This window comes from Melospiza melodia, chromosome 8 (assembly GCF_035770615.1).
Source record: "Melospiza melodia melodia isolate bMelMel2 chromosome 8, bMelMel2.pri, whole genome shotgun sequence".
Classification (NCBI taxonomy): domain Eukaryota; kingdom Metazoa; phylum Chordata; class Aves; order Passeriformes; family Passerellidae; genus Melospiza; species Melospiza melodia.
In genome coordinates this window covers 20,487,024-20,499,063 of record NC_086201.1, presented here as the reverse complement: position 1 = coordinate 20,499,063, position 12,040 = coordinate 20,487,024, and the positions used below count along the sequence as shown (strand labels likewise).

General features: G+C 39.0%; 1 protein-coding gene and 1 long non-coding RNA gene across 5 annotated transcripts in view; both read right to left on the bottom strand.

Moving 5' to 3' along the window:
• RAPGEF4 (Rap guanine nucleotide exchange factor 4) overlaps positions 1-12,040 on the bottom strand; it is a 142,354-nt gene that overhangs the window by 91,213 nt on the left and 39,101 nt on the right. The window lies entirely within an intron of this gene.
• Positions 3,678-6,087, bottom strand: LOC134421344 (uncharacterized). Its single transcript, XR_010028574.1, has 2 exons — positions 5,796-6,087; positions 3,678-4,090 (listed from the first exon to the last, which is right to left on the bottom strand). It is a non-coding gene; the product is annotated as an uncharacterized LOC134421344 (long non-coding RNA).

Genomic DNA, 12,040 nt, shown 5'->3' with positions numbered 1-12,040 from the left:
AAAAGTAAGATCAGAAGGTATTTGTCTTCCAGTGATTTTTAATTGCTTGAACTTTTCCTGTTAATAAAGCAATGTTGCTTTCAAAACCTTTTCATAAAATTCTAGCTCTTCAGTCATTTGTTAACACTCATCTGTCACATGCTCCTTAAAGATGCAAAGCCTTCAGGAGGAGCCTGGGGAGGAAGTATCTGAGATAATGTCAGTGTCTGAATCCAGAACTAATCAGTCCACAGAGCCTTGATAATTGTCAGATTCTTTTACAGCCCATCTGCTAAAGCACTGCCTAAAAAGGAATCAAATACCTACAAAAGCCTGTCCAACATGTTTGCGGAAATAATAGCCAAAATTAACTTGGAATGTTGCCATGCACTTATATAAGGTCAGGCACGATGTGGTGATTTGTCGGTACTGATATTTATTCAAGTGGAATAAAGTGCTATTCAAGAGCTAAAAGCCAACCCAATGTTTTATTCAGAGTTAAAATGCTTTTTCCAAAGAGGATGGCTTTTCCAAAGTAGTAAGTGCTGGGCCAGTTCTGTTTTGTTTAATGTCAGTGGCAGCTTCTGAAACAGCAGCCATAACTTCAACCATTATGCTGGGATATTCAGGGCAACTCCAGTCTGGCAAGCCAGCACTGTCTCCCAAGAACAGGAGTATGGCTAAGGGTGAGCAAGCTGGCACAAAAACAGAAACTTGGCTGCAAAAGTAACTAGAGCAGACAAGGCTCTCCTGGCTATATGGGAAACCACCAAAGAAAGACTGAGAGGAATTTCAATTACAATTGCATTGTAACTAAAAAATTTCTTGTCCAGGAGCATCATAGGGACTGTATATTCATCACAGGCCTCCATTTTGCCCAAATCCAGCACAGCATACCCGGAGTAGTAACCAGTAACACTTTGGTCAGACCAATAATTTAATCTGCCATGTGCATTTTTTTTAATACATTCTTACTGAGCTATTGCTATTGTTCCACTACAATTAAAATTACAAGGGTACGTGATACATACAGCTGATACTGATCACCAATTGTTAATGTTAAAGAGGTACTATTGCATAGGTCTCATTACCAGGCCATATGATCAACTCTATAAATTTCCAGGAGAACCAGCCCTACAAAGCAACAACAACCAGCCCAAGGGGCATTGCTATGCAACAGTAAGAGCTGGCCAAAACACTTTTGTGATGTGTTTTCCAAAATCTATCTTGAAAATCACTGAAAAACCAAGTCCCTCCTTTCTGTGTCCTTTTAAGATGTGACAGAAATCCCCAATTATTAGTAAAGCCAAAGCTACTACTTAAAATCAGGAAGTCCTGAGAGAGTAGAGGAATGAACCCACTGAGACTTTCATGTTAGCTATAGAAGTCATTGCAGCTTCACCTTTTTCTAACCTTGAAATTAAGAATAAAAGTTTTAACAAAACATTTTTAAATGTTTTTTTTTTTCTCTCTAACATTGCAATTCCTACTTCAACAAACATCTCACATGCTAAGCTTTCATTAGGTACAACTCTATCTAATGTACTTCTCAAGGAGTTCAAGTCAGTAATGGATGTAGTTATTCAATGCCACCCTCTTAGATCCTTTTTCCTCCCTCCTGTAGTCAATACTCATCGCACCTAATTACCTGTATTCCCAGCTTTACAACTTTGTAGCAGACAGTGATGATATTGAGTGGCAACACACAATGTTAGTCTGTTTAGACCTCTTTTCTTAGAATTCCATTTCTGAAGAACCAGCACAAATCCCAATTGCATCCAAGCCCTTCACACCTTCCCATGCAGCCCACGGCCACAACACAAAACATTCCACACAACAACAGCCTGAGCCCTGCCAGCCACTGGCTCCTACTCCTGTGCCCAACATGTCATCTTCTGGGCCAGGTCTGCAGAGGTTGGGAAGGGGGCCCTACCATGAACCGGGATCAGTGAACAGATTTGGGACTTTTAGGAACTGCCACACAATCAAGAAAGAACAGCCAGAAAGGGACATGGCAAGTGTTGAGACAAAATTTGCCTCTGCCCTGTAACATGAGAAACTATCTACACTTTCCCGCAGTAGACCAGTTAGACATTTATAAAAGTAACCAAAGCATACTACAAACCTCTAAAAAGCAACACAGCACTTGGTTTTGTTTTCCACTGTTACATAAAGTTGTTTTTACATCTCAGAAATAAAATTTTAGCAGCCTTTCAAAGGAAACAAAGATGCATATGTAGGTACATACTCCATACATTCTACTCCATACTGCATTTTGGAGTACCTCACTGAACTGATTTAATTAACATCAGCCAGAAAAGCAAAATATAACATGAAGGTGACTCAAGACGTATCTGCATGATCTTTCTTCTAATTAAAAATAATTTTTCCACTGAAAGAAAAGCTCAAATGACAGTTGACTGCTGTCTGCCCTGAATTTTCATGCAATGTCTCATTGTCTCCAACTGTATGAAGATGAATATCCAGAATAATCAATCATGCCCAACTGTATGTCTTTCAGATCACGGAGCACATTAAAAAAAAACCAAACCAAACAACCAAACAGTGACTGCAGTTGCCACCCATAATGCTCTGCCTGGCTGCATGGCTGGGAGAATGCAGGTACAAGAGGTTGCCCAGATATCTCACCAAGCTTCCTAGTTTGGAAGAGAGTCCTTGGGAGATAACGACAGCCCTTCGGTCTTTATTCTTTCATTTTACAATATCTTCTGCTGTTCTGTTTCTAATAAAAAGTCAGCAAACAACTAATGAGACGAGAAAATTAGTGAAAGACCTTCACAGGAGCCCCACACTGACCTAAGAGACTCAGTCAAAGGGTGTTTCTGGAGCCCTCTTGAGAATTATCTTAATTGTCATGAACTGTAACATTGGATCACACTACTTACAGAGGCAAAGGTAGCAATATCAAACTCATAGACACCAAATGGAATAGTCTCTTCTCTTTAAAAAGCACTATCAAGACTTTCAAACTCCAAAATAAATTGAACAGATCCAAGCTGTGCCTCTTTCCACTTCCTGATACCCTCCTCCATGGTATTTACTGCAGCAGACTGATAAGTGCTCCTAACAGTGCTGCAGTATCTAGGTAACTGTACACTGAGTCTACCCATTACTTTCCCTCTCCATATGGACTGTCCTAGAGCATCCTCTAGAGCATATAGTAATATCTAAATATTAGGTTGTCTTTCTGATCCATCAGAGTTTAAAACTGGACAGGCATTGGGTCTCAAAATCTGAGAGTAGATTTCATCAGCAGCCATTCACTGGAATTTAAAAAGAATGCAGCAAACAAACAGAGGCAGGCAAAAAGAACAGTGCAGCGGCTGCATGGGTCACAGGTGCTCCCACCACCGAATGACCACAAATCCAGCCTCCTGGTTTTGATATGGAGCTGCCCAAGTGAGGACCTGGGGTTTTATTCCATGATTTAGAGCATGTCCTCTTATTTATTTCCAGAGAAGAAATTTAAACTGAATCTGTGGATGCATGTAAGGATTTAGTAATCTTCAGACTATCTCTAAGGATAAAAGTGGTAATGAATGTATCTAAAAATCATCTACCTCCTTGTCCTCCCCTGCAACTCCCCCTGAAGCACTAACTGAATAATTTGCCAATTAAAAACTAGACAGTACACAAGTTTGCCAGCCATTCATTTGTAAAAAGACACAGGGCACCCATTTTAATGCTGCAGTCACATTTTAATCAAATATTAATCTTCAGAGGTCTTTGAAGGGAGGAGATATGTTCTCTTTGACAAGCCAATTCTTAAAATAACTTTTTTTTGCTTTAGCACTTAACAGGTCAAATGAGAATGCAGCAGGAAAGTCATGGACTAAACAGCACTTTCAACAAAAAGGACTTAGCAACATCAAGCAAGTGTCAGAAAGCACAAGCTGAGGGGGATGGGACAGTAAGCAGGACATGCATTAACTTTTAAAGTTTGCCATTGTCCAATTGTTTTTGGATATTGTGCATGACAGTGCAGGTCATCCACTGGAGCAGGAACCTTCAGACTAGGGGCTGCAATAGCTCAATGCCGCCTTGAAGTCGAAGTTCCATGAGGAAATGTGACTTGATCTAATTTTGGAATCTGGAAAAAAGACAAACATCAGGAAGGAAGTTTAAAAAAAGTTTAAGTCCTTTCAAAGAAAGAGGAAACTCAAACCAGATAAATTCAAATAGCAATAAGTCACTATCAAGCTGCTGTGATGTCTCTTTGAGAACTGCACGTAAGATTTGCTTGTACCTCTCTGAAATATTTGAGCCAGGGAGCAGGAAGTCACTACAATCTTTGGATGGGTTTAACCCAATGGTTTCCAGTTGTCTCTGTATGTACTGGTAGTTCAGACCTTCATTTGTGTACAACACACACAGCTCTGCTATGTATTCACAGAGCTCCACACTTTCCATTTCAGACACTCCTATCTATAGAATAACCTTTGTAAGAGAGGGCTGGAATACTTCAGACCCCACAGACATTTAAAGCTAACAGACAGGAGATCTGTCAAGAAAAAAGAATCTTAACAGAGGAAACTACTTCCAGCTTTCTGAGATAAAGAGATAAACTCCTAACTCCACATGAATTCTTCATACTGTGCATGCACTGTCACTGAGAACAATTCTCTGTAGGGGCCTGCAGGACTGCTTTGGTCAATGGGGGGTACTCGATACAGCCTCACCCAAAATATCACTGAACAACAGGATCAGAAGATCAGTCAGTTCCTGTGATTCACCTGGTAAACACAAATCTCTGAGGGACTTGTTTGCTGAATCAATTATCACTTAACATGTTCCATATTTAAAAATTATTGGATCAGAGAAGAATGAAATTAAGACTTTATTAGATGTCCTAGCTATAGAAGAGTAAATCCTCATTATGCACTAAAATGGTCTAATTTATATTACAGGGTTTTTCATATGGGTGATGGATGCATGTTGACATCATAATGACGCCAGAGAGCAAATGTTTCCTTCCATTCTCACTTTGTCTCTCCTCTCCTCTTCCTCTTTCCCCTCCTCCCTCCCTCTCTCCCTCCCTCCCCTCTTTTTCTCTGAAAAACCTGTATAGGACTTATTTTGAGCCAGAGGAAAGGGGAAAGATAGGCACAGCAAAGAGGGCTACTACCTCCTTCCCACATCTCCTCCTGCACAGTGACAAGTCAAACTGTAACAGCAAATTCAGAGAAGGAAAAGGAAGAACATAAACCATTTTTAAAACACCCATTCTGAAATCTTAGAATTATCAAACATAATTGAATGGAAAAGAATTCTAGCTAGTCTTTTTAAAAGAAGAAAGAACACTGGGTTTAGGCTCTACTCCCACTATGGGTATGAAATAGGCACAAGAGTCAATGAGATTTAACATACAAGTAGAGGGAAAAATCCACAAACTGATCTTCTACCACACTGTCGTTACGGAACTTCAAGTACAATTTCTCCTACAAATACATTCCACAAACTTCAAACCTTTTGGTATACCCAAAGACAGTCTATCCTCTCTTGCTTTAATATGCTTCAACATTCCTGTGATCAATACTGAATTCATAAAGTAAACAAGGTCCAGCTGGGTAAATAATGAGAACAAACACACCTTAGGAAGTCGTTATTTATCCTTAATCAACCCTCAAATAACATTATATCTTGTTTCTTGGAATCAATGTAGTGCTGGAATTTCATATTTCAGCAATACAAATCCATGTCTTCACCACAAGTGCTAATTATAGAGTTCAGCTGCTGCTTCTTCTCTAAGTAATTTAGCAGTGTTCTCACACAGGCTATGAGTGCTGCCAACTCACCTATATTTCCAGCTGAGTAAAGTATCTCACGCTCCCGACTGGGGTGCTGTGTAGTGCTGCTGTATGGCCTTTCAGGGAAAGCAGCAGTGAAGCCCATCAGTAGTCATATTTCTGCACCACCAAACTCCTGCGCAACCATGGTGCAGTCACTCTGTTAATTTTCCCTCTGACATGTGCATGTCAGTGCTAAATCTCTGCATCTGTAAAACACTTTGGGATCCCTGACAAAGAAGGACTCTATGCAAAAGGTCAGATGAATAACTTTCTTCGTGAGAAAAACATTTTCAGATCATTTAAACAGACATCGAAGTCTAGCAATCCGGAAATTCTCACAGCTGCTGTTTGCTACCTAAACTCTGTGCTGCTTAGAGTCATGTGTGCCCACATGATCTGCTAAGCTGGGTGCTGGGGGCTGTCTCTTGCTCCTGAACTTTTTCCTCCTGCACTTTACAATCAGTCCAGGAATACTTTCATTTTCAGTGCTGAGTACATGAGCATGCATGTAAACAGTATATGATGGAAGTTAGTTTACACTGGTTTATATTATATAGTTGGTTTATATTCTTCTAAATTATAACTATTCTGTCCTTTATTAGTATTTCTTCAGGAAATGAAATAAACTCAATAAAATTTCAGGACTTTTTTTTTTTTTCAAAACCAACTCAAAAACTAGATCTTTAGGTTTTGGTCCTTAGAATTTAGACTGCACTTTGCCTTATATGGCAACCACAGAGTAAGGGAACCATATATTCAATTTTCATTTTCTCTAGACATGAAAACAGGTATACTGATTATCTTTAGAAAGTATCTATATCAATTTTACTTTCCCGGAGCATATATAGAGAGCATACCTCATAAAGGCTATAGTGTTTTCAAGAGCTATTTGAAGGCTTCCTGCAAGTAGCAAGCGAAACATTAACTCTCTGGAAAGACATGAAGGTTACAAGCTGAAACTCCGATGAACACTTCAGTGACACGCATTTAAAAATATAAGTAATCATTATAAGAATAAAATAACTCATCAAATCCACAGGTCAGCCAGCTTCCTGTTTCTTTGTTATAACAGGAACAGTGGCATCAGCACTGGGCATTACAGGAGAACTAATGACTAGCTGTAATTAATGGCCCTGGGCTATGCCTGAGGCAACCCACTCCTCCCATCTACTCAGTAATCCCAGGAGATCCTCTAGTCTCCTTTGGAACACTAACATCCAGTTTTTAATAAAATTCTTTCTATGCCAAATTTTTGTGCTTACATTATTTGGAGGACTTTATGTACATATAAGAATACAGTCAATTAGGGAGAGCATATTGGAGTGAAAAGCAGGACCAGTGCCTTCAAGACTGAGCTCAATGGGAACAAATGTTCTCAGATAGTAAAGAATACAAGTGGGCTTGTATTTCTGATCACTTGCTCTCTATAACTGAAGTGAGAGCTATACTGCATTAACAGCTTCCTGTTACTCTTACAGTAAGAACAGTGTTTCTGCTCTTTCAGAAAGTCTTTTCTTCACCCCTGCTCAACGGCCTTGTTTTGCAACACCTCACTCCCCTACTACTACTATCATCACTGCTGTAAAAATGTAACAGAATCTTTAGGTGCTGGCATTTTAAAAACTGGTTATAATGCAGGTACAATGAGGATAATAATAATTTTAGTCACCACTGCCATGAAGTTATTAGCACACTACAGATCTTAATTTGAAGTTAAAAAAAAAAAAAAAGCAGTGATATGTCATGTGTTATTTTATTCTCTGCCACAGTCTCTCTTCAGTTACTTTTTTTAAATCCACACCCACAAATTCCCTTTGCAAACATTCACTGACTGCCTTTTGGCACAGACAGCAAACACATTACAGGCTTTGAGCAAAAAAAAGGAATTGACCCATCTTCTCAGGTGCACTGTAAAACTGCAATGGAGCCTTCAAATCTGGACCCTGGATATTCTCTTCCCTAGAAAAGCCTTGCACTGAAGAATAATCCATTCAACTGAGATACAATCTGGAATAATGCCATGCACTACAGAAGTTATTCTTGACATAACTAGCAACACATGAAACTGAGGTATCTCTGACTGCCAAGCACCACATACAAAGCCTCAGCAAGCTCAGCTCCACACTTATATTCAAATATTCTCTACTATCAGCCTACCAATAAATTAACAGTCAGCAATACTCTCATCACATAGTACAAAAAATTTTGTCTCATGTGTGTTTAAGCTTTCAGCTTGTTTGGATGTCAAACACTTTTGCTCAAATTCTCCATCAAATGCATGCAAGGGATGTCCCAGTAAGGTCTGTCTGGTCTGTGCATATGATCTAATTGAAAAGGACAAAGCTCTGACTCCTGTAGCCAAATGATGAAAATTTTCATTATTACATTTAATTTTTTTAAGACATTGAAAAATCTAACCAGGGTTTGTGTCTTCCTTTGACAACAGAGATCCAGTACCAGAACATGGTACTGACTGTAACATTTTATGAATTATATACAAACAAAGCAAAAGTAGAAAAAGGCATGGACCAGACATATTTGCTACCTTGTTGTTTCAGAATTGTCCACAGATTACTTTAACATTAAAGCATATCCATACCACAGTCCTCTTCACTGTAAAATGGAGCTGGCAATTTTATCATCACTTATCATGGCCTGGGGAAAATTATGCATTTGTGTACAATTATCAGTTTTTCATGGCCTTTCACTGTCTGTAGATATTTTTTTGTAGTGATGGTGGTGTTCCTGAGATGGTTAACTAACTTCCCCTCAAAAACAGATAAAAACTGAAATGACAGAGTTTCTGGCAAGAGAATTTCTGGCAGACGAAGCAAAGTAGGAAATGCAGTTCCTGATATAAAACAGCCCACTCTATATCATCTAAGAGAAGGCTTGCTGCCTGGGTATTTCTCAAATGAAAAATTGCCAGGGTTTAAAACAACTGAAGCTTTCCTGTTATGAGAATTATGTGCTTTACAGATCATGATAAAACCTGACTAAAATATAAGAGAGTCAGTATTTCAAACCATTCTTTTCCTTCATTGAGGTTACATTTACAGTTCAGTGAGGAGACTTGGATTACAAGGTCCTTTTTCACTTGAAGAGACTATTTGTACATATTGCATGAGCAGCATTCAAGCACTGAACAAAAAATTTGGGAAGTGTCTTCCTAAAGAAATTACTCAGTCCCTCAAGAATTTTCCTTCTATTATCCATCACACCTTTCTTTCTGCTTCCTTCCTTCCTCCCACCACTCATCATCTGTCCCAGAAAAATCATGCCAAGTTATTCAATGGCCTTGTTATCATAAGTAGTTGTTATGGTACATTGGTATGCTGAGAAATGGGGTTTGTATGGTTTGTGGTGAAAAGTGCAACCTGATTCTCCATCCCTTCTGCTGGAAGTTAAACTGGAGTCATCGAGGAAATATAAAAGTGGGATAGAAACCTGGACTTTTAAAAAGAACACTGGCAGCCCAGTACTGTTGACCGGGAACAAGGAACAACAACCTCATACTACTTTCCCTGCTGAAGCAGGAAAGCTAATTGGGACACAGCCCAAGTGTAGTGTGAGAAGTCACATTATAACTTCTCCCACGGCCTTAATCTCTGTCACTGATGGTAAAGGTGAAGTCTACATTTTATTACTCACTTTTTCTTTCAATAATTGCTCCCTCCATCTTGTAGTTATTTGTTTAGATTTCTAGTGCATAAAAATCCTGGCATTGCCACTATGGGCTCTGAGCCATCTGAGCAATCTTCTTTAAATACACTAACACATCATCCATATGGTTATCCAATATGTAACTATTTACTTTCCAGGATAATCAGAGGCAATAAAAACTGTTAAAAGCTTCACAAAACGTCACAAAATACTGACACTCTAATTAGGACTCTGTGATTTTCACTGAATAGCAGAGTTTTAGGCATCCGTCCAAATGATCCCCTTTTTGAACACACCTTCATTATTATGTTTTTCTTTAAAAAGACTGAAAGATCAGATGAGTGGCTGTCCTTAGGAGCTACCGATTTGTGATCACTGTAGTGTGTGCCCCAGTAGTCTGATACCATGCAGTTCACTATGCTCTGGAAGATATCCACTTCATAGGCAACATTTAGAAAGCTTGAAAAGACTATCTGAAAACTAGAAGAGATACTAAGAAAACTGTTTTCAAGTACAATCCTCATCAGTAGCTTATAATTTTTAATGGTTTTCAACAGAGGTTCCAAAATTTTGTAGAGGACCCAATCAAGGTATAGTTTGTTTTTCATAAAAGCTGTAACTGGTACTATTTCTTTTAAAGTCAATTTACAGATAATTTTTTTTCCCCTTTCACAGATTCCATGTTTCGCTAGAAGACAATGATATTTGGATGAGAGATCACTTTGTTGAGACAGCTACCTATGTATTCTCTTCACAGCATGTCCTACACTGTCTGAGGTCAAAGCCACTTAAAATCTTCTAAGCATACTTCTGGCAGCACCTGATGCTGTTGATCAGGGCTGCTTTATACACTGTAGCTTGTGAGCTAACATTTTAGGCCAGAAGTTGGTTGTGAGCATTCCAGATGCAATTCCATGGATGGATTAGTGATTATTGAACTTGTGGAACAAATCAATGAGCTCTTAGGCCTGCATGCATATAGCGAGATGGAAGCTTTTAACGCATGCTTTAAAGACCTGCAGTTCTTAGGTCTCTTGGGATACTCGCAAAATTGTGCCTCTTTTTTTATCAGAAGTGACTAAACCCAAAAAGGACTAGGAGGAGCAGGAGGATGGAAAGCCATGTCATTCCTTTTCCTGGCCACAGATTTCATAAGCTTTGGGATGGGGACACAATATACTCATTGCACCAGTACAGAAATTGACTCTCTCTGCTATCATGGAACTTGAAAGGCCTCTTCCTGGGGCAATACAGTTTCTTTTTGCCACCAATAGAGAAAACAGAGGTCAGACTTTCAACTTCAAATGGAAGATGTATTATTCTGTACACAGAAAATGAAGAAATTATATTCAACCGTCCCAGTTTGAGTCCCTATGACTGTTTCCCAGGACAGCCTGTTGTTTGGGTGTCATGCCACCATAGCACTCATACTGCTTTAAGGTTTCAGGCCCTGCCTTGGCAGCTTTGGTTGGCAGGAGATTTTTCACTGAACTCAAATGTAACAAGAATATTTTTATGCTGTTTTCCTAAATATCATAAGTAGAAGCAAATTCAGTATGCTGAAATTGGCATCAGGAGCCCCCTGCAGCTCTGAAAGTGCAGGTATTAGTGTCCATTAACACATTTTAAAGCACAAGAAACTACTTAGCATAAATTTATTGACTAAAACTGAAGGTGAAAATGAAGACCTTGTTGGAGTCCAGTGAAAGAGCTTTACAAGTAACAGTGAAACAGGGTAACAGACTGACAAACACAGAATTTCACTCTGGAGGAGGAGGGTGAGACTTGTCTTGTCCAATGGAAAGTTCATCACAGCCATATTCAGCCCACAGTAGACTTTTGTCTCTTCAACTGAAAATGGAACTTTAAAATAGCAGTTACCTAATTCCAATTTTGTCGTATGCACTGCAATTAATTTAGCATCTAATTTAAGTGTGACCACATTATGAAACTTCACAGAAACACAGGGAAGCAAATGCTTGTTTTAAGATCACAACATTAACACAACTATAGAGCATCTTAGCAGATAGAGGAATTCTAACTCTTCAAAATAACTTCAAAAAAAGGGATACTACTTGTTTGGTTATTTTCACCAACCTGAATAATCTCCTGCTGTTCCAATGAACACAGATGACAGGAAAAAAAGGATGTCTTTATTTCACCAACAGAAGCCCAGCTCCATTAAGAGGAGCCAGACTGATTATATTACTCTGTCACGTGTAAAGAGAGTATTTCAAAGAACAAAACATAGGAATCTCTGCCATGAAGTTGACAACTTAAGACCACATTGGGTACACTAGAACAGACATAACAAGATCAAAGAAATCACCATTCCTCTTTGCTTCCTGTTGCTGTACAGCTTTCCTCTCTTTTTATTATTTTCTAAGTCAGACTGTTAAAGCTGTGAGTTCCCAATCCATCCCCTGCTTCAGGAGCTAAGTACAACTGAGGGCCTGTATGATCATCCATATGCACATTTGTATAAAAATAAACTCTCTACTTGGTCCATGTTTCATCTGCCAGTTGGCTAGGTTGTTTATTTATTCTGCTGGGAAGAATGAGCACCCTTTTTGCAACACAGCTTTACC